The 22,783-nt window shown below is 40.8% G+C and overlaps 1 protein-coding gene across 2 annotated transcripts in view; it reads right to left on the bottom strand.

The window, feature by feature from the left end:
• The window catches only part of LOC126284158 (uncharacterized), an 85,357-nt gene that overhangs the window by 61,213 nt on the left and 1,361 nt on the right, over positions 1–22,783 (bottom strand). The gene's annotated exons all lie outside the window — the stretch shown is intronic.

Raw genomic sequence — 22,783 nt, 5'->3', positions numbered from 1 at the left:
CCTTCTAGGGTAGTTGCAGAAAGCATATCCTGCAAAACACGTCTATTTGGATTTAAATAATTTTCCGTGTGGCTAGCAGTGTCATTACCATTGTGGACGGGCATAGGGTTCAAGTGTCGTCCCCGACCATGACAGCGCTTGTCCGAGGCTTCAATAGTTCTGTCCTGAACCAACTAATCACACTGAAAGGGGGTTAGCCCTATTAGTAGTTTGTTCTTTTTGTCGCCTTTTACGACTGGCAGAACATACCGGAGGCCTATTCTTTTCCCGGGCATTATTATTATTATTATTATTATTATTATTATTTGAGGTGAGGGGCACTCGACATCAAGGTCATCAGTGCCCTGAGGAAAAGTCAGCAAGCTAATCTCATGGGTGAGGACAAAGGCTGTCCCCACATGCAGAGCCTTTCACAATGTATTGAAGTCTGCCTTCCTTCTCCACCAATTTAGGAATGAGGCCTGACAGTTCACAAAATTTCACCACTCTTGTAACACTGGAGTCGGTTGTAGTATTTTGGAATATTTGTAAACATTCCAACACGCCATTGAAAAGCCGTCGACAAGAGATGCTTGTGAATAAATTGAATAAGGATAAATGTAGAGTGAAAGGGAAACTGTGTGTTTTCCCTCTTGTATGCAGTGAATGTGGAGCAGTGGAAGAGCCAGCGAGAAGGGGATCAGTAAAAACGGTATTACAACCCAGTTATATTGGCCAGGGACGCAACTTCCCACTAGTGCTGGTATAAGACCCAACACAAACCCTACAAAATATACATCAGCAGGAGAAGAGGGAAAAATATACGCCATGTGGCGATCCTGGAAAACACAAACAGAGAATGCACCAGCAAGTAACTGCAGAAAATTGATTCGAGTCATAATTCTGACTCCAAAGAATAGAAGACAGAAGTTGCCCCTGGCAACCAGCGAACAACAACAGTGCCTTATAATGCATGTAACAAGAAATCAAAAATAATTCAGAGCTTCTTTTGAATTAATTGTCTGAGATAGATTAGTAAACACATAATGAATGGAAACTATAATTTACTGTTGGATACCTGAAACAGAAAAAAAAGAAGACAGTGGCAGCAGAAAGTGCACCAATATTACAAGCAGTGAGTGCACGGAATTAGTTCAAAACTTAACAAAATCTTTTCGATGGGATAACGCATACGGCAATCCAGTGGGAATTATCAACACAGAGCGGTGAGAAGTTACGCGAGTATGGGGTGCTGTATTGTCCAGTCAGCAGCAACGCGCAGCTTGAGAGCAGACGTCAGCTTCAACTTCAGTGCCGGCTTCGACTGTTCTACAGCCAGCAGCAGTTCACAGTTCCACAGAAGGGCGAGCCGTGAACATTTAAAAAAGTAGACACATTTCTGTGAGTATAGGATTCAATATCAATATTGTCAATTGGTAATAAATAGTGTATGCCGATCACAAGACAGGTGGCAATGCAAAACGAGGAGTTAAGATTGATACTGAAAGGTATAACTGAAGAACAAGTAGAGAAGGATAAGGCGATACTAGAAGGTATAATTGAAGAACAAGCAGAGAAGGATAGGGAAGGACAGAGAGCGGAACAGTTGAGTCTATTAAGGAACAAGTTACTGTATCAGTCGATGACATACTCAATCATAAAATACAAGAGGTTCAAGCTAACTTATAATCTAACTTTAACACACAAATTAATGATCAAAACATTAAAATAATGGAAATAAATTCTAGAGTTAATGAATTATGAGAATCAGTGCCAATAGATGTGCAACAAGTAGCTAAACAAGTGTTAACATATCATTTACAGGAAAGTGTACATTGATTAACAACTCAGCGGTGGACAGGCTATGTAGATAATGTGAATTCCCAATTCCAAGCGGTACGGGCTAGTATTTCAGACACAAATAAGAATATCACATCCATAGAGGAGAATGCTGTAACACGAACACCTGATGCTATAAAACATTTGGAAAAACATTTACAATTATTTGCAGAAAAAGTAGTAAAAGACAAAACAGAAATAAATAATGACAAAATCACTTCCAGGGAAGGTACAATTAACAGTAAACAAGGACTTGATAGAATATGGGAAGCAACAGACGATAATCTTTACCTAAAAATTTGGATGACTTAAAGAAAATAGATTTCACATTAGGATATTTAATGAGAGACATGGCAGAATGGGGAAATACTCATGCAGAAGAATTTGTGTCTTGGAAAGATTTTGAGGAAAGCAAGGGGAAGTACTGGTCTTCAAGTACACAGGAAAAATTAATCTTAAAGTTTTAGACCCTACTCCATACAATGATTCATGGGGCACATATAAGAAGTACATAGAATGGCATTTGACAAAATCAAAGAACTTAGATGATCCAATAGATGAAATGCACTTAGTAAAAGCACTCATTAGACATTTACCATACCACACTCGAGAAGGAATTTTGTGTAGAGGGTGGAAAACCGTGAATGAGTTATTAACGTTTATTGAAGGTTTATACACACTGAATAATGAAAGAAATGAAAATTATTCAGTGAATGACCAAAATACAGGAAACAGGAATAACAAATCATTTCCTAATTCCTTACCACGGATGAAGGAATCCAATTATTGTAGAGTAAGCAGTAATGAAACTGTTCATAGCAGGGATCATGGTCTAAATCATAATAACCCTAGAGGGGGAAGAATTCAGACTGATAACACAACTCTCAGGTGTTTACACCTCAAAACCAACAAATAAATATACAACGAAATAATGACACGGGGCAAATCAGCATACTGTTGAAGTAAGTTCCAACCTGTATCCAGTCTTAGTGATGGAAAACGAGAACAATCCTGGGGTCAAGGGCCAGAATCTAGGAAGTCACAGAACAATACTTGGCCCACATATAAGTAAAATGATCGCTTATAGTAAAATATCACCTATTAACGACTGGTTATCAGCGGAAGAAGAAAATCTAGAAAAAGTGCAAGGCAAACCAATTGTAATCGGAAAAGTACGAAGTAAAGGAGTGGAAATTTACATTGATTCAGAGGAATGGCTATTCAGTGGAAGAATAAAGGAATTTCCTAAAAACCTGTTATGGGAGTACATATTGTAGGTATTACAGGTACTAAGAGCAATGTAGTGAAATGGGAAACAAGGATTACATTTGAAATAGATCAACTGGTGTTTGAACAAACCATGTTAATTGTCCCTAAAATAAATATACAAGTATTACTAGGAGTAGATTGGTTAATGAAATATGCAGTGGTAATAGGCTTTCAGAGTGGTTCTTTTATGTGCAATCTAGACAACTATAATAAAGAGACCTTGTTTAAGACAGATCAATGTCAAGGACTAAATGGGACTAATAATTTATGGTCAATAATGAATATGAGTTCAATGGAAATGGATGTAAATAATCTACGACAAACTGCAAATAAAGCTGATTTGTACACAAAGGCTTACGAATCTGAACTGTTAACCTTTACTCAAAAGGAAGAGCTATATGGAATATTATGCACATATCCAGATGTATTTTGAGACAAACCAGGGAATATAGGAGATTGTGTGTGTAGTTTTAAGATCAAAAGCAAGGAACCTTTTTTCTATAGACCTTACCCTGTACCTATCAACGTAAAAAAAAGGAAGAAACAGATAAAACGTTAGATGATAATGTTATAGAAAGAAGTACAAGCTATACAACAATCCAGTGTTAGTTGTCAGAATGGCAACAGGAGGTGTACACTTAGTACTAGATGCGAGAACCTTGAATTGTCCCATATGCATAGCCTAACCACTTGCTCATTTTGCAAAAGCAAATTATTTTAGTTCCATGGATCTGACAGATGGGTACTGGCAGGTGAAATTAGCTAAAGAATCTAGACCTTATACTGCATTCCTATATGACAAAGTCATACCAGTTAAAGTTTTGCCATTTGGTTTAAACATATTAGTATCAGTGTATACAAGAGCATTAGATCAAACATTAGGTAGAAAGTCATTACAAGATGTATTGATTTGTATAGATGATATACTGATTGTCTCTGAAACCTGGGAGGAACATTGCGATTTACTTGCAAGAGCACTAAAGAAATTCTATACCAATTGAATAACTATTAAGCTTGCTAAATCAAATTTTGGGCAAGAGTAACTGAAATTCTTTGGACATCTCATAGGAATAAGAGGAATTAAGCCAGATCTATAACACATTAGAGTGATTAAAGACTGTCCATATCCACAGAATGTGAAACAGTTACGTTCCTTTGTAGGATTAGTGGGATATTATAGACGGTATATACAAGGACAAGTCATGAATAATAAACATCTACTATTGCTATTAAAGCAAAAGGTGAAATGGATATGGGATGAAAATGCAGAAAGGCATTCCAGGAAGTAAAGGATACCCTAGTCAGTTCTCCTATTTTAAACCATCCGAGTCTCCATGAACCAGTTGGCATCACAACAGATGCATCATAATATGGCATAGCAGCAGAAGTTATTATTTATAAAGATCACCAAGCATTGATATTCTTAATGGAAAGTCGTTTATAGGAGGCTCATGAGGTGGATATTGTTTTTATAAAAGTTTCAGATACAAATAGTATCCATCAAGGAAACATTAAATTGCATACCAGATGCTTTATCACAATTGCCATAGGGAACGAGTAATTATCAGGGAACTACTGGACCAGGAATGATTTTTAACATAAATTTTATGAAAATAAGCTATACGAAAGGCAAAGTACGTGTGTTTGCTAATAAAATCAGGGATGAAAGACGAAGAAGAGTTAAATCTTAAAATGTTAAAGTATGAGAAAATGAGTTACTGCCCACAGAAGACAAACTTTGGACAGTGATCAAGTGTTGTTTTGGAGAGAGAATACAAATACATCATACTGGTAATTGTGTATACCTGAGTGTGCACAAAATGATTTAATTTGGTTTATACATAAAGGTTATGGGCATTTTGGAATAAGGACGTGTATAAAACATATGATAAAGTTTTACCATTTTAAACACCTAGGTAATAAATTTGTTAGATTACTGCAGACATGTCAAGTCAGTCAAAAGGTGAAGGAAAATAATAAAGGAACACATTACACAATGTATCCTATAATACCTAGAGCTTTACATGGTTTAACAGCTTCGGATTTTTATGGGCCACTAGCATCAAGTCAAGGAGGTGTCCGATATATTTCACATTCTATTAGAGTATTGGTCTAAATATATTATTACATTATATCAGGTTAAACAAGCTAACACACAGACAATTATAAACTGTATGCACAAATATTTTGTAGGGGTAGGGAAACCCAAGAGATTATTAACGGATAATGGTTCACAGTTTGTGAATCAATCATTTAAAGAGTGTCTAGTGTAGGAGAAGGCAAGGCATGTCACAATATCAAAATATAATCCAAAATTGAATCCGTGTGAAAGAGTTATGAAGGAGATAGGACGTTTATGCAGAACTTACTGTTCACCGAGACATACAACTTGGGCAAAATTAGTGCCAAAATTTCAAATAGTTTTGAATTAACTACTCCATTTGTCTACAGGATTGTCTCCCATAGAAATACTACGAAGAAAATTCAAAGGGGAACCACTATTAACATTCTTCAAATGGCCAGAGGTACAACAGGAAGATAGTTCTAACTTCGACAAAATAGTAGAAAATCATTTGCGTAGATCAGCTAATAAAAGATCATAAAATTATAATACGTCAGCAATAAACATAACGTTTGAAATAAATGATCTTGTGTTGGTAAAAGAAGAACATCATAGTTCTAATCTTAAAAAAGAAAAGCGGAATTTTTTTTTTGGGATATGCAGGACCATTTAATATTGCGGATAGTCCACACCCAAAAGCATACTATTTAATTGCCCCACATACTGGTCAGGAGGAAGGTTTATATGATGCTGACAAATTCAAGTGTGTGTGTGTGTGTGTGTGTGTGTGTGTGTGTGTGTGTGTGTGTGTGTGTGTGTGTGTTTTAGGAGGGGAGAGAAGACAGGCAACCAAGTACCAAACAGTATTTGATGTGACTATAATAATAGGATGACAAATAGAATAATAGGGTACAGGCACATAAAATGGATTAATAGAAGATGGCAATAGAAACAGTAATTTTTTAAATTGGTAATTTAGTTGGAGCTTGGGTTTTAAGAAAAGAGAGAGCAAAAGAAAGAATAGAGTGCAATTAACACTTTGCCGTCAGCACTTCGCGTACAAATTTATTTGCTTGGTGCCGGCGATGCTAAGTTGGATTACTATTTTTTCCTCAATATCCCGTTCCTGCTCTCCTAGCACCAAGGAAAGGAAAGGGGTTTGATACTTCTAGAACTCGGAATGCCCCAGTAGCAGGAGGCTCCTCAAATAATGAGCCTAAATAATTCGATAGTCGTGTGTGGTACAATGGGTGCAGAACGCCTCATGAGACATCGTCAGGTGGACCCACAAGTCCAGAGTGTTTTCAGGAGTGGCTTGCAAATTTAATACAGCACTATGTCCTTCAGCTAGTTGACGACGTTTGTTCTTGTAGTGGGAAAGTAAGTGGTATGTGGGTGTAGGAGTTCATCCAGCATGAGACTCTGGCTGTCATCGCAATAAGAGCACCAGCATGTGTACAAGATCCCAGCATCTACCTATCAAAGCACATGTCAGGTGGTGTGCATTCGAATCGACGACGGCACAGTGCAGACACAAAGGGTCTTGACTTGTCACCGGCTGCTTGTCACCTTTCCATTGATGACAAGCTTCAAACACATTGACTTTTGCGCGCTTTAATTTTTCCAGACATCCTCTATTTTGCCATATCATTCCACAAACTCTAATTTCCTCTTCAAGTAAACTCTCTGCAAGTTTTACACTGTTATAATAATTACCCATGTAGAGGTGATGCCACTTTCCATAAGAAGGTGTCAATAGTTCCATCACTGTTTTTGCTAAAGGTTGTTGAGTGCTGGAATATGTCTTGAATGAGGAAATGTATCCTGTACTCTAATCACACAGCACCCGAATGAGTTTGCGTAATTCGTAATTTTTGACAGATTGTAAACTATAAAATTTAACTTTCCACATCATGGTATCATTCCTTCATCAACTGAGATGTTTTGACTTAGATTAAACATTTCTTTAAACATTTTGGAAAAATAATCAATTTATGAATTGCACTTTGGAAAGGCGGTTGGCACTATCCGCTTTATTGTCATTGTTAGAAGAATGTAAAAATTATAATATTTGTCTGAATCGGTTGCGGGACTCCATTTTGCGAAATATCGGTGTGTCTATCAATGGATTTGTTGACCAGTAATCACTGATCCTTGCTTTTTTTACAATTCCCATAAGGATAGCAAGTCCAAACCATTTCCTAAGTTCAGGTCCTGTAATGTTGACAAATTTGGCATTTTTTAAATCCAGTTTCCTCTATTGCAAATTTTGTCCGTAATACTTGCCGATATATTCAAATAGACTGTTTCCATTATATAATTCTACGATATCCACGACGCTCTGTGTATCTTTGGGAAATGTGTGTGGACCCGGAGATACTCCAAATTTATTATTGGTCCTCAGGAAACCATAGCCTGTCTTCTTTGTCTGATTCATCCGAATTAGTTGGCAACTGTAGTGTTTGCTGGATTCTTCTTAGACGTATATCACTATCTTTCAATGATTCAGCTTCACTTTCAATTTTTTTTTATATCCAATGTCTTCTTCCCAATCAGCCAAGTCGTCCAGAACACCAGACAAGACGTCCGCGCATTCATCGTAAGTAATTGTATCGTCTCTTTTGTCTGCCATGATGGAAGTGCACAAGTACATATAAAAACAAAAAACTTGTTGACGTGTGTAACGTATTGTTACCTAAACAAAACACCAACAGAATGAAAACGATACTAAAATGCTGTCACCGGCCACTGCGCGATACTATGTTTATGACACCACTGAGGTGTCGCTGGCCGCTGAGCGATACTCTGCACTTGACATCACTGTGGTGTCACCGGCCATTGACCACTATTTCACACACAACACCACTGTGGTGTCGCCGGATGCCAAAGTGTTAAGAATACTTAGGCATGTAATGTTGTCAATAGATGAGTTAAGATATGGAGAAGGTAGTAAGCAAAAGACTTAACACCTGAAATAGAGTGCAGACATGGAAATCAAAAGGGAACTTCAGAGTAATATGGGATAAAGTAGAAGAAAAAGTAATGAAAGATATAAATATATCTGAAATGTGGAGTGTACATACTAATTAGGAATGACAAATAAAAGGCAGTTAGACGAACCTAAGAAAGGCTGGCCTATACTATGGAAGAGCGGCACCAAGAAGGGGATTGACCTGTACCATAATAGAATAGGAATTAATATGGGGCACTACCACACTGAATAAAATAGATATATTTTACTGTACTAAGACACAAAAGTGGTCTTTGGTGGAAGGAGGAATAAGTTTTGTTAAAAGGATAATCCATCGATTATTCTTAAAATTGGTAATGAATAATAAGAGGTTTTTCCAAATGGTTTATAGTAAAGAGGTGAAAAGAACTGAGTGCAGTGGTGGGGACAATTTAAACCTCCACATTATTGCACACAAAGGCTTTGCAATACACTTCCATACTCTTGGAAGGTGGGATATTAAAGAAGTTAAGTCTCTATAAAGAGACGACTTAGATATCAATACAATGGAAACTCAGAAAGTTTATAATAAGTAAAATAACGAAAGATGATCAATATATGCAAAGAAGGTTAATATTCCTTTACCTATTTAAAGACGAATAATATTATGATGTGTAAGTGTATCAGAATAAATGCCTCACAAGTATCCAGTTGATAGATCGTAAAATTGTCTTAAATCAAAAATGAAAATGGTTAAATGGTTATGAGGTCAAGAGGATCACAAATTAAAAGGAAAGGACAAAATTAATGACAAGTAATATGTTTGTATTACTCAGATACTTCGGGTGATCTAGAAAAGCTAGCCATAGTATTAAAGAAAGTAATAAGATATGAGAAATAATATTACAAGTATCAAGAAAATGAATGAATCTGCCACACAGGAACGAAATAGTTAAGTAATTAAGCGGACATAGTCATGAGTGTTGATTAACGATTATAAAAACTCAGACAAGAGATCTCGTGCTTAAGTCTCTAGTTAAATATACATTTTTACTAACAGTTCTGTTATAATAATAATAATAATAATAATAATAATAATAATACAGTCATTAAACCATCAATGTTATATGCCAGCGAAACCTTGGCACTAAACAGGAAAACTGATCTAGAAAATCTAAAGAAAGAAGAAAGAAAAATAATTAGAAAAATTTTGGGACCAAGATGGACTGAGAATGGATATAGATTACAGAAAACATCAAAAATTGAAGAATATTCTAACATAGAGATAGACATGAGGAAAAGACACCTTAAATTCTATGGCCACATAATGAGACTTCCTGAACACAGATTAACAAAAAGAATTGTAAAATACGTAGATTCTCTTGTTAATGGAGGAGAATGGATCCAAAAAGTTAAAAAAGATCTGGAATTAGCAAAAATTACTAAAGAAGAAATAGCTGCAAGGAACAATTTTAGAATAAAAGTTGAAAAGTGGGAGGTTAAACCAGAGACAAAAGCACCGAAAACCGGAACAAAATGGAGCGAAGAAAGAAGAACTAAATTTTCGCAAACAATGAAAAACTGGTGGGCAAATAAAAAGGACCAGAAGACCAAGAAGAACGGAAAGTGAACCAGCTTTACTTAGCGTCTTCCACATGGGAGCTTTACGACTAATAATAATAATAATAATAATTAATATTAATATTTTATTATTATTATTATTATTATTATTATTATTAATTTTTATTATTATTATAACAGAACTGTTAGTAAAAATGTATATTTAACTAGAGACTTAAGCACGAGATCTCTTGTCTGAGTGGTGGGATATGTAGTGTTTCGGGATATTTGTAAAAATCCCAACGGTGGTACAATCTGGTCGTTATGGCCACTCCCGCACGGTGTGTAAATAGAGTTCCGGCCGCCAGCCTCTGTTACCGTCCTGTGCGTCGTGCTATATACATCATGAGCCTCCAGCATTGGGCCGTTTCTCGCAAATGTAATTAAAAAAAAAAGGACACATTGCTAAAGTTTGCTGCTCAGCCTCAAAAGAATTGAAGGAAGCAGGTACAGAGGACATGGACGTTGACATTCAGCAAGTTTCATCGCGCCAAGCTCCCGACGCATTGGCACACAAACTGTATCGAGGTGTCAGTTCAGTCGCGCCGATTAATACTGCAAGTAGATACGGGCGCAGGTGTTTCTTTGTTGAATGTACAAACTTACTCCGACCTTGGGTCGCCCCCGTTGGCACCAGTTTACCGGCATCTAAGCGGTTATGGTAAACAGTTCATTCCCCTACTGGGTCAATTCACTACCGATGTGACTTACAAATCAGTCACTCGGCCTATTACTTTTATTGTTGTCAGTGATGCGAGCTCCGCTAACCTTTTTGGCTTGGATGCCATTCAAGCTTTCGGTTTTTCTATCGCTGACACCATACAGTTGGTCTCTGAAGATGTTCCCTATCAATCATTGGAATCTTTGATCTCTGACTTTCCGGATATCTTTGAGGAGGGCCTGGGGCACGTTTCAGACTTAAACGCTCACTTAACATTGAAGGCGTCGGCTTGCCCATGTTTTCTACGCGCGAGGCAGATCCCCTTAGGTAAAAGAAGATCTCTACTGGCCGACAGCCCTCGGGGTTGTTCCTCCCATTTCTTCTAGTCAGTGGGCTTCACCCCTCGTTATAGTCAGGAAACCCTCGGGAAAATTACGTCTTTGTGGAGATTTCAAGGCCACCATTAATTCCCAATTGGTGGTGGACACCTATCCTTTGCCTCGTGCTGATGAATTGTTCTCCGCCGTGGCGGGAGGCCAATATTTTTCAAAAATCGATCTTTCGGAGGCTTATCATCAGATACAACTTGATGAGGACTCCAAACGGCTGGCGGTCGTCAACACCCCGTTTGGCCTTCGGAATATCCAGTGCCCCGGCGATATTCCAGAGTTATCTTGAGCACGTCGGCGATATTACAGAGTTATCTTGAGCACGTCACATCGTCAATCCCTCCTTGTATTAATTACCTGTATGACATAATTGTCACAGGCCGCAGCACGAAGGAACACTTGCACAACCTTTGCACCCTCTTTCTCAAATTCAGGTCTGTGAGCTTGCGTTGCAACCTGCGTAAGTCAAACTTCTTCCAACTGCCCATTGAGTATGTGGGCTACACCATCTCTCGGTACGGCGTCCGGCCGCTTGGAAGTTTGGTCCAAGGTATCGTCGATCTTCCGCGGCCCGCTTCGCTGAAGGAGTTACAAGCTTTTTTAGGCAAGATTGCCTATTACCACCGGTTAATTCCCAGGGCTTCCACCATAGCCCGCCCCCCTGTACTGCCTTCTACACAAGGGTGTTCCTTTTGATTCGTCGCCTGCATGCAAGCGAGCGTTCACCTCATTGAAGGGACTCCTCACGTCAACGCCTTGTTTGGCTACTTTTGACCCCCATAAGCCGTTGGTCCTGGCTACAGAAGCTTCACAGTATGGGTTGGGGGCGGTCCTGGCCCATCACAACGCGGTTGGTTCCGAGCAGCCACTGGCATTTGCGTCGAAAACTCTTAGTCCCGCACAGGCCCATTACCCCAGATGGAAAAAGAGTCTTTGGCCATTGTCTACGCTGTTACCAAGTTTCATCCTTTCTTGTATGGCACAAAGTTTCAGTTAATCACTGACCATAAGTCGTTAATATCATTATTTGGCCCCGCCTCTCAGATTCTGGATAGGGCGGCCCACAGACAACAGCACTGGGCCTTGTTCCTCTCTAAGTACCAGTATGACATTCATTTTCACCCTACCGGACAGCATGCCAAAGCAGATGCTCTTTCCCGTCTTCCGGTGGGCCCGGATCCTAAGTTCGATCGAGAGGAGATTATGTGTTTTCATTTGGATGTGGCGTCCGTCAAGCGGTTGATGGCTCCCCTATCAGTAGTTCTAGAGTCGCTAGGGAAACGGCAGCTGACCCGGTTCTCCGGCAAGTAGTTCGCCTCATTCAACAGGGGTGGTCATCCCGACCTCCAGGCCGGGCCTCGAACCCTCTTCGTAATTATTTTGTTCTACGAGACCGCATCTCCATCTTGGAAGGAGTTCTCCTTCTGGCTACCGATGATACAGCTCCTCGCGTGGTTGTTCCTACAAGTTTGCGAAGGGAAGTCCTCACGTTATTACATGCGGGGCACTGGAGTGTTTCCCGTACTAAAACCTTGGCTCGCAGACATGTGTACTGGCCCGGGATTGACCGAGCAATTGAGCACTTGGTGGCCGCCTGTTCCCAGTGTGTGAGCCAACAGGCATCTCCCAGGTCAGCATTCTCTTCATGGCCGCATGCAACCCAGGCATGGGAACGTGTTCACAACGATTTTGCGGGCCCATTTCTCAATGGCTTTTGGCTCATTGTCATTGATGCTTATTTCCGATACCCATATGTGGTTCGCTGCTCCTCAACCATTTCAGAAGTTGCAATCCAGGCACTAGCAAAAATTTTTTTCTGTGGAAGGTCTGCCAGTCACCCTGGTCGCGGACAATGGACCTCAGTTTATTTCGCAGACCTTCCAGGATTTTTGTAGGCACTTCGGTATTCGGCATGTTTGCTATCCCCCCTTTCATCCACAATCGAATGGGGAAGCCAAGCGCATGATGTGCACATTGTAAGATGCAGATGAAAAGGTATGTGCACGAATTTCCTGCGCAGGAGGAGTTGCCGTTTTTCCTGATGGCATACCGGACCACACCAATGGGAGAACGCAGCCACGCAGAGCTCCTACATGGGTGCCAAACTAGGACTGTGCTGCACCTCCTCCGGCCTGGTCCTCGCCAGTCTTCGCAAAATGAGTCGATCTGGGCACATGGGTTTGGTCGCAATCCACATTGGATACTGGCAGTGGGCCTGCATCGCAATGGCCGCCGGCTTTATACGTTGCAGGCGGGGGACCGGGAGGTACGTCGTCACCAAAATCAGCTACGTCCACGTTTGGGCACCCACCCTCCGACCCCTCGGCACCGGCTTCCCCATTACCGGGACGCGTGTTGGTTTCTCAGGGGACGCTACCTCCCCTCCCCCCTGTGACTCTGCCACACTGCGATGGTTCTCAGCCTTGGCATCGCCATTGTTAGAGATGCCTCAGCGAGAGCCGGCCCCCCTCACAGGCTCGGTTTCTCAGGTGGCTGGTTCACCTGTGGTCGTCCCTTCCCCATCGTCCCCGCCACTGGGTCTTGCCCCTCTCGAGGTGGACCAGGATCCGGAGTTCGACGGCTGTCTCCTATTGTGTCCCAGGCTCCGTTGGTTGGACGATGGGGGCCTCTTCGTGTGGGTCACTTCCAGCCATGTTCGAAGGTTCTGGCTCGAGGGTGGGCAGATCCCCTCAACTCCAGCCTTCCAATAGACGTGGAGGTCATCGCTCCTGCATGATGCTCCACCTTCCGATGCTGTGAATCACAGAGGCTTCACCCTCCGAAGGAGGAGTGCAGTAGCCACCAGAAAGATCGCGGGAGGCGCACGTCGTCTCGTCATGGACAGTAGTTGCCGCAAGTAGAGTCCTGTCCACCAGAGGGCACACGAGAATTCGGCCGCGACCTCTGCTGGCAGAACAACAACAACAACAACAACAACAACAACAACTCAGGCAGCACGGGCCGTGCCCAGGCAGTTCACATCGGACAGGCCTAGGAGACAGTTTCCGGTCTACGCTATGTGAAGTGCGACGGAAAATGTGAACGGTGTTACTACATGAACTACACACCAACAAGTGCGTAATGAACAATTGAACAGCAGTAGTTTTTTATCTGGGTTGCTCTCTCAGGTCCTATGTATGGACGTTTTTGAATGGACTCAATAGTGGTATTAGCGTAGCAATAGTTTATTGTGTTGTTAAAAGAAATAGTGAAAATGTTGGGCAAAATATACACCTGTTTGTGACAAGTGTGGCTATTTATTTAGAAGTGCAGCAGAGAGAACTTGCTGAAGCATTCCAAGAATCTTCACTGCACTTGGATCGACAGGGAGGTGGCACGGAAGGATCCAGACCAACAAACAGCTACTCTGAGAAGAGAGGATAAAGGTAATACTACTTTCATCTGGTGATGTGTTAGGGTCGGCAAAATATTGCCCAGCTATATCGACCAGGGACACAACTTCCTGCTAGTGCTGGTATAAGGCCAACCACAAACCCTACAAAATATACATCAGCGGGAGAAGAGGGAAAAATACACCCCACGGTATCTGCGAGGATGGTGGACAGATCTCCAGCGAGACTGAGTGCTGCCCTAATATCAGTATATAGGACACATCTTGCCACAATATGCTGAACTGAAAGTGGCACAGCACAAACTCCACAGAGTGGAGGAACCTCCCACCGGAGGAGGAAGCCACGTGTTAAAGGGCTATGTTCACTGTGCTGTTTGGTGAGCAGAACCTCCTTCCAAAGCACAGAGAGGATACAGGACAATGTGACGTGAATCCTGAACTCCGTCCCACAAAATGTGTTCCAGAAGGCGTTCCAATACGGGATGAAATGATGGGAACGCTGTACTGCCAGTAGAGGGGACTATTTTAAAGGGGACAGTGCTTAAAATGTTGTACACCACTACTAGTCATTCCCTTTCCTGTTCACTCTCAAACAAAGTACAGGGAACGTAATTGTCTATATGCCACCATAATTTCTCTGATCTTGTCTTTATGGTCCTTAACAAAAATGTACATAGGTGGTTGCAGAATCATTCTGTAGTCAGCTTCTATTGCTGGTTCTCTAAATTTGCTCAATAGTGTTCCTAAAAAAGAATGTCCTCCCTCGAGGGGGTTCCAATTTCAGTTCCTGAATATCTCTGCAACATTCTGCCTAGATATTTAAGTGATGTACAATAAGTGCTTAAAAAGTGAATGACATTCTTCTTATACACTATTTCCATTCGAATAGGTGTCTGAAGCAGGCTCAGTGGTACTGACCGACTGGCATATCATCCTCAGCCAACAGATGTCACTGGATTGCAGTTATAGAGGGGCATGTAATCAGCACACTGCTCTCCAGGCCATTGTCAGTTTTAGTGGTCACAATTATTTGGTACCATTCTCACCAAAAATTTAAGTACAGGATGAATAAATATTATTTATTTTTATTTCTTTATTTGAATTTTCAGTCCGAATCTGATATAGAGAACTTACAACAAACGAAAGCTTCCTGCTTCTTAAGACTGTTACCTACATTATGTATTCTGTGATAGCTGTGTTTTCAATTGATATATTTTTTATTTTAAATCATTAAATCTCTCATATGAAAATATGAGAATACAAGTACTTCTTACACTATAGAAAAATGGCTCTTACAACATTAGTTTATCCTAGATGTTTTTCTGACACTTCAATATACAATGAGATGAGTGCTGCAGTGCAGTTGCAAACATGGCACACGGGGCTGAATGTTGAGGACTGTATCTGGTCAAGGCCAGCAAGCTACAGGGTGGCCGGGCCAGCCCTGTGTCACGATGGGCTGACAGACTGCAGTGGGTTTTCAGGCTAGTCCACTGATGGCAGGCTGCAGTGGGCTGGTAGTCAGCAGGGGGTGGATCTGCTGGTGGAATGAAAACTGACAAAAATACATAGGGAGATCCAAAAGTTCCAGTCATGGAGAGGAAGTAAAATGTTATGACACCAAGTGGTGAAGTGCGCCACATGTAGGAGTAAAAATAAATAAATAAATAAATAAATAAATAAATAAATAAAAATTGCAATGCTGTGCTGGTGTTTAAGGAGCCTATAGGGTTGCTGTTTCCAATAACTGGTAGCTGTCAATAGTCACTGGGTTTGTGTGGCTAAGGATTGACACAATGACACTATCCCCTAACTGTAAACGGAAAACACCTCCTACCCAAATGTAGCTGAAGACCCTGAAGAGATGCAGTCAGACATTGAATCATCTGATTATGAACCAATTCAGAGCCTGAGGCCGAATCGTGATGAATCAAGAGCCTGAACGAGTTTTCTGTTCGTAGAAGATTCATTGTATAATTTGGCATAGCAGGGATTGAAGGATATGGAGATGTCTTTGTCATTTATGCACTTGAAAGATAGCAAAAGTTGGGAGGTGTTCCACAAAAACCGACAATTTGGTACAAACAACTCTGAACAAAGGTATCCACAACAGTTTTGATCTTTGGTGACTCGTAAGGTTACGGAGCTTATCCAACACTTGAGATTACAAGGCATATGTTTTCAAGAAGCTGCCTTAACACTTCCAGAATTATTTCTCACTGTGTGTAATTAGATTGCGAGCCTTACAGTGAAGCCATTTAGAAGTTATGAGGGTGGTACAAGAAGGATTGTACCTGAGACATTGCAGGGGCCTTCAACAATCCTAAATAGCTGTTGCAATATCTTTGGTCCACTATGGCATCAGCCAGCAGCAGTGGATGCCCATACAAAAGAGAACTATAGTATCAGTGATGGGTCTCCCACACCTTTCCCCACAGATGCCATCTGACAGAGAGTGGGTGAAGTTGACAATAGAGGTATATAACCATCATCGGGTCTGTGAAGAGCCCAAAGCGTTAACTGGTCTGTCAGGCAGTGAAATGGAAGTGACAGGATCTCCAGAAAGTGGTCACTGACAGAGATCATTGTGTAGTACTATAGTTGTGAAGCCACAAGATAGGGGAAGCAACTGTAAAGCTGATAGCACAGTGGTTGTAATTTAAACTGATGGGGAAAAAACTCAGTAAAACCCAATTACATTTAATGATAAAAATTTAATTAATATTGTGTTTGAACTTTTATTACAATATAATAAGGACAGTTAAATGACATTTAACATCCACAAGAAAGCTTTAACTTAATGTAGGCTCTTACTGACTGTAAACTACAATTTTGACCTTTTTTGGAAGCAAACAGAAATTTATAGATCTACACTATCTAGTCTGCTCCTTCAGTTGATGCAGTACTGGCAGCGCAAGAAATGAGGCTTTTCACAAAAGTAATAAATCCTGCTGGATAAGTCTCCTTTTTTGTTATTTTCAGCTCCATTAACTTTCACCATGTGTGTGGATATAACTGCATTACAATCGCATCAGAAAATATAGCGGCAGGAAAATAACCAGAATCAACAATCCTAAAAGACATAAAGCTTGCAGTCCACTCTGTATGAGCCAGTTTTTTGCACTTTCTTCTTTTCCAGCAGTTAATCTTCTCCCTCCGGATCTTCAGTCTAACATTAGTAAGGTAGTGAAAGGGTTCTAATGATTATTCCTTTTGTGTTTTTATTATGTTCTTGTAGGTCCCATATCAGGACTTTCTACAACATAATTCCATATATCGACAAACTTATGCAATATTTGTGCTGTCTGTCTGAAGGAGATCAAGGACTCTACAAAATTCTGATCACTGTCAGAGCAGATTAGTGGCATCATAAATTATAGCATTATGAACAGTTTTGCTAACATTAGCCAGGCTTTCTTCAAAATGCTCTGTTGCAATTTCTACATATTTAGAATAAAGTAATTAAATGCAAGAATTGAGTAGCAATATGAATAAATTAATCACATAATTTAAATCTAACTACTTAACTGTCACACTGAAAAAATTACAAAAACGATAAAACCCATAAAAACACAATTTAACCCATAGGGGTGGGTTTTTAAGAATTACCCAGGTTTTCTCAATCTTGGTGGATAGCTGAGAAAGTGTCACGGGTGGCACTGAGCTGGGTAGCAGTTCTGTCATTGGAAAGACATATCAAGATTTGAAAGCAGCTGGTAAATCAGAAAGCCTGTGGCAGACAAAATGGTGTTTCTCGAAAAGGAGTTTGCACTTTGAAATTCTCAAGTAGGTGAAAAGCGGAAAAGGTGTTGAGTCAAGATGGCCATGCAAGGCAATAAATACCCTGCCTATAGGCAAATAAATATTACAAATTGTGATCGCTGATGATGTTTTGCACTCACATGCTTCCAATGTGGTATGGAGGGGAATAAACTCACTGATGTCATCTGTGTGAACCGATGTACAGACACCCCCACATGCTCTCTCAGGGCTATTACAGTTCAGACAGATCGTGAAGTAACCTTGAAGGGTTGGCAGTGAAGTGTGTTTTTGGAAAGCAAGACAAATTATAAAACAAGACAAAATTAGTTGTTGTTCTGTTGCTGGGCTCTGGTTTGCGCATTTCCTGGGAGATAGTTCCCAAGAGGGAGCTTTATCATTGGTATACATCAGATGAGGAAGCTGCATGTCTGTCTGGGGAAGGGAAGTGGTTCCCAAAGATTGTGCCACAGGAGCGAGAGGGGAGGGCCTATCACCCCCATGAATGAGTTTATCTGTGCGACTACCAGATGTTGATATTGGAAGGGGGGGGGGGGGGGAAATAATATCATTATCACTGTTTACAAACGACCATATTTTTCCAAGTTTCAAAATATGGGAAAATATCTGTGACCTTCAATTCCTGGATTTTGCTTTGCTTGAGTAGTTTAGCACATTTCGGGAATCAGGACGGGTGTCTGTTCCTGAAATTTACAAAGAGAGGTGGTAGTGTACATAGTTAATTTTCATGAAGTGGCTTGCCACAATCTCTAAAAATCAAATTGTATGTACACCAGGATTGCATAGAACCAAAACACTGCCATTTAAAACACGGCATCAGGGATGGGAAATACTGCTTCACACTGCAGCAGCATTACATAATTCTGACCTTATCCATAAGTGAATCCCTCTCAAAAGTGAGGATGAATGTGCCAGTGTCTACCTTGTTATCTGGTTGCCTCAATATACATGTGTGAAGTGAATCCCTTGCCTCTCATCTGTTTGCAATACTAGGTCCCAGTGAAAAATTAATCCCTGTACCAGTCAGGCTTCAGCTCTTGGTCGATATATGAATATGAGCACAACTACAGAGCAGCAAGTTGAGTTTTTATCTTTTTCTGTGTTTTCCTCATAGTATATTTATTAAATGTTACGCATGTTTTTCTGTTCAAAGAGTTTAATATTGTGTTTTTATAAGTGTAAATTCTTTCAGTCCGTAGTGCAATAGTTACTGAACTGCCGAGTATGTAGCTCATTAATGCATCAGCATCCACTGGTGACAAACCAGGAGAGTAGCAAGTTGCTTATCTAGAATTGTCTGCTTTCATAGTTCACTTCTGCAGTTACTCTTGTTAGGATGGCTAGAATGTGTGCATGCTGTGTACATATGCAGGAGATGCTGGCCACAATTCGCAAACAGCTGAAGGCACTTTTGGCTATGGTCAGTCACCCTCAGGCTGCTGCCTCGGGGTGCAGCAGTGGCGAAGAATCTGGCGCTTCGCATGGGATGCCTCAGATATTATTTGTTTTGCACACGGGCTCTGCTTCCAAGGCACCTACTAGTGAGCCTGATGCGGTGTATCTGCCCTCACAGAAGGGTGTGTAGCACTCGAGGCAGAGGGCCAATGTGGACGCTGGCCACCTGGCCTCACCCATTCACCATTCACCTGTAAGTGGACAGGTGTCTGCTCCTTCAGCAGTGTCCAAGCAGGCACACAGGGAGAGGGGTTTACAAGTGACATGGTGCTGGGAACTCCAATGTTAGACATGTTCTGAAGGCCCTTAGGGGGATAGTGTTCAGGCCTCGACAGAAAGCCAACATCCACTCAGTAGGTCTGCCAGAGGGCCTCATCCAAGATGTGGAGGTGGCCTTGCCTGTCATTATTGGGCATGCAGGGTACAGTCATCTGCATGTTGGGGCTCATGTTAGCACCAGCGAAGCCTTTCACATTGGTTCTGAGGTGATTATCAGTTTGTATAGGCAACTGGCAGAAGTGGTGAAGACTGCTGGCCTTGTGCGAGGCATGCTTGCAATTTGTACCACCGTTCCCAGAGTTGATCAGGGTCCTTTTGTTTGGAGCCAAATGGAGAGTCTCAACCAAAAGCTTTGTCAACTCTGTGACAGTCTTGGCTGCAGATTTCTAGACATGTGTTATTGTGTGGTGATTTGTAAGATTCCCCCAGATAGATCACCATGTGCACTACACAAAAGAAGCAGCTGTTCATGTAGCAGAGTACCAGTGGAGTGCACATGAAGGTTTTTGAGGCTAACCAGTAGTTTGAGGTGCTCTGATGAACACTCACCAGTGGATATGCAGCAGGGTAAGACAAACGGTGATCAGAATAAAGAGACTTGGACCGTCACAATTTTATCAGTAAACTGTTGAAGTATTCATAATAAAGTTCCTGAATTTAATGCCCTCCTGGAAAGTTTTCACACTCAATTTATTCTTGGAACCAAGAGATAGCTGAAACCGAAAGTGGAAATTCTGAGATATTTAACGAGTAATGGAACGTATATTGGAAAGACATTAGAGGTCATATGAGGGGGAGTGTTCATTGCATTTAGCAAAAATATTGTCTCTATTGCAGTTGAAGTTGAGTGAAGTCATATGGTCACGTATGACAGGTGCACCCGAAACCAAATTAATTGTTGAATGTTTTTACTGGGCAACCGATTCTGCTGTGACAGTTCTAAAGTCATTCAAACAAAGTCTACAGTCAGTAGCACTTAAATACCAAGGTCGTGAAATATTAGTTGGAGGCGACTTTAACTTGCCAAGTACAGACTGGAATGCCTATAGATTCATCACAGGGGTACTGACAAACAGATGTGTAAAATACTTTTCAACACATTTTCTGGACATTGTCTTGAGCAGCTAGCTCAGCAGCCCACACACAATGCAAATATCTTAGACTATGTAGCTACATATAGTCTGGACCTTATCGGCAATGTTAGTATAGAAACAGATTAGTGAGCGTGATGCTGGTATGGCAACTATGATTGTTGAAATTAATAAATTAGTCAAGAAGGCTAGAATAGAGTGTCTGCTACATACAGCAGATAAGCAGTTATTAGCATCTCAGACAGTGAACTGGCACCACTTAGTTACAGTAAGATGGATGAATAGGAACTATGGGCAAACTTTAAGCAGGTTGTAAATTATGGTCTGGAGAGTTATGTAAGCACATAAAGGATGGAAAAGACCCACCATGGTTTAATAATGAAATGTGGCAGATGCTGAAGAAACAGAGGCTGTTGCAAACACACGAATGACAAAACGTGAAGGTTACTAGAGATTATCTGTCTGTGTAAAGATCTATGCACGAGTGTACAAAAACTACCACCGTCACATCTTAGCAAAAGATCTGGCAAAGAACCCAAGAAAACTCTGGTCTTAGGTAAAATCACTAAGCAGGTCAGGCTTCAGTCCCTTGTTGAACAGTATGATGTGGGAGTTGAAGATATTAAAACAAAAGCCAAACGTTTTAAATTCAACAGTCAAGAAATCATTCACACAGGAGAATCATACAAACATACAATCATTTGACAATCGGACAGATGCCCATACGGACGACATACTAATTAGCATACCTGGTACAGAGAAATAGCTGAAAGATTTGAAAGCAAATAAATCACCAGGTCCAGATGGAATCCCAGTTCAATTTAACAAAAAGTACTCTATGGCATGGCCCTTACCTAGCTTGCATTTATAGTGAATCTCCACCAGAATAAAGTCCTGAGCAAATGGAAAAAAAGGGCATGTAACTCCAATATGCCAGAAGAGTAAATGAGCAGACCCACAAAATTACAGATCAGTGTCCCTAAATTCTGTTTTTTGCAGAATCTTTGAACATATACTCAGTTTGAATATAATAAACTTTCTTGAGACTGAGAAGCTTATGCCCACGAATCAGCATGGTTTTGGTATCGGTCATGCAAAACTCAGCTTGCTCTTTTCTCACAGGACATACTGAGAACTATGGATGAATGGCAACAGGGAGATTCCATATTTCTAGATTTCCAGAAAGCACTTGACACGATGTCCAATTGCAGGTTGTTAACGAAGGTATGAGCATATGGAACAAGTTCACAGATATGTCGGTGGCTCGAAGACTTCTTAGGTGATAGAACCCAGTACGTTGGCCTCAACAGCAAAAGTTCATCAGAGACAAGGGAACCATTAGGAGTGCCCCACGCAAGGTGGTGTTCTCTATACACAAAAATGATTTGGTGAACAGAGTGGGCAGCAATCTGTGGTTGTTTGCTGGTGATGCTGTGGTGTGTGGTAAGGTGACAAGGTTGAGTGACTGTGGGAAGATACAAGACGACTTAGACAACATTTCCAGTTGGTGTGATGAATGGCAGCTAGCCCTAAATGTGGAAAAATGTAAATTAATGTGGATGAGTAGGAAGAACATATCTGTAATGTTCAGATACAGTATTACTAGTGTCTTTCTTAAAAAAGTCAAGTCATTTAAATATCTGGGCATAACATTGCAAAGTGATATGAGGTGGAACGGGCATGTGAGAACTTTGATAGGGAAGGTGAATGGTTAACTTTAGTTTATTAAGAGAAAATTAAGAAAGAGTGGTTCACCTGTAAAGGTGACCACATACAGGACACTGGTGCGATCAGTTCTTGAGTACCGTTCAAGTGTTTGGGATATGTGCTGCATAGGGTTGAGGGAAGAGATCAAAGGAATTCAGAGGCAGGCTGCTAGATTTGTTACCAGTAGGTCTGAACAACATGTAAGTGTAATGGAGATGCTTTGGGAGCTCAAATGAGAAGAAATGAGTGGAAGATTACGTTCTTTTCGAGAAACACTACTGAGAAAATTTAGAGAATGGACTTTTGAAGTTGACTACAAAGTGATTCTACTGCCATCAACATGTATTGTG

This window comes from Schistocerca gregaria, chromosome 8 (assembly GCF_023897955.1).
Source record: "Schistocerca gregaria isolate iqSchGreg1 chromosome 8, iqSchGreg1.2, whole genome shotgun sequence".
Classification (NCBI taxonomy): Eukaryota; Metazoa; Arthropoda; class Insecta; order Orthoptera; family Acrididae; genus Schistocerca; species Schistocerca gregaria.
The sequence above is the reverse complement of the archived record's forward strand: the minus strand, read 5'-3'. Positions and strand labels throughout refer to the sequence as shown.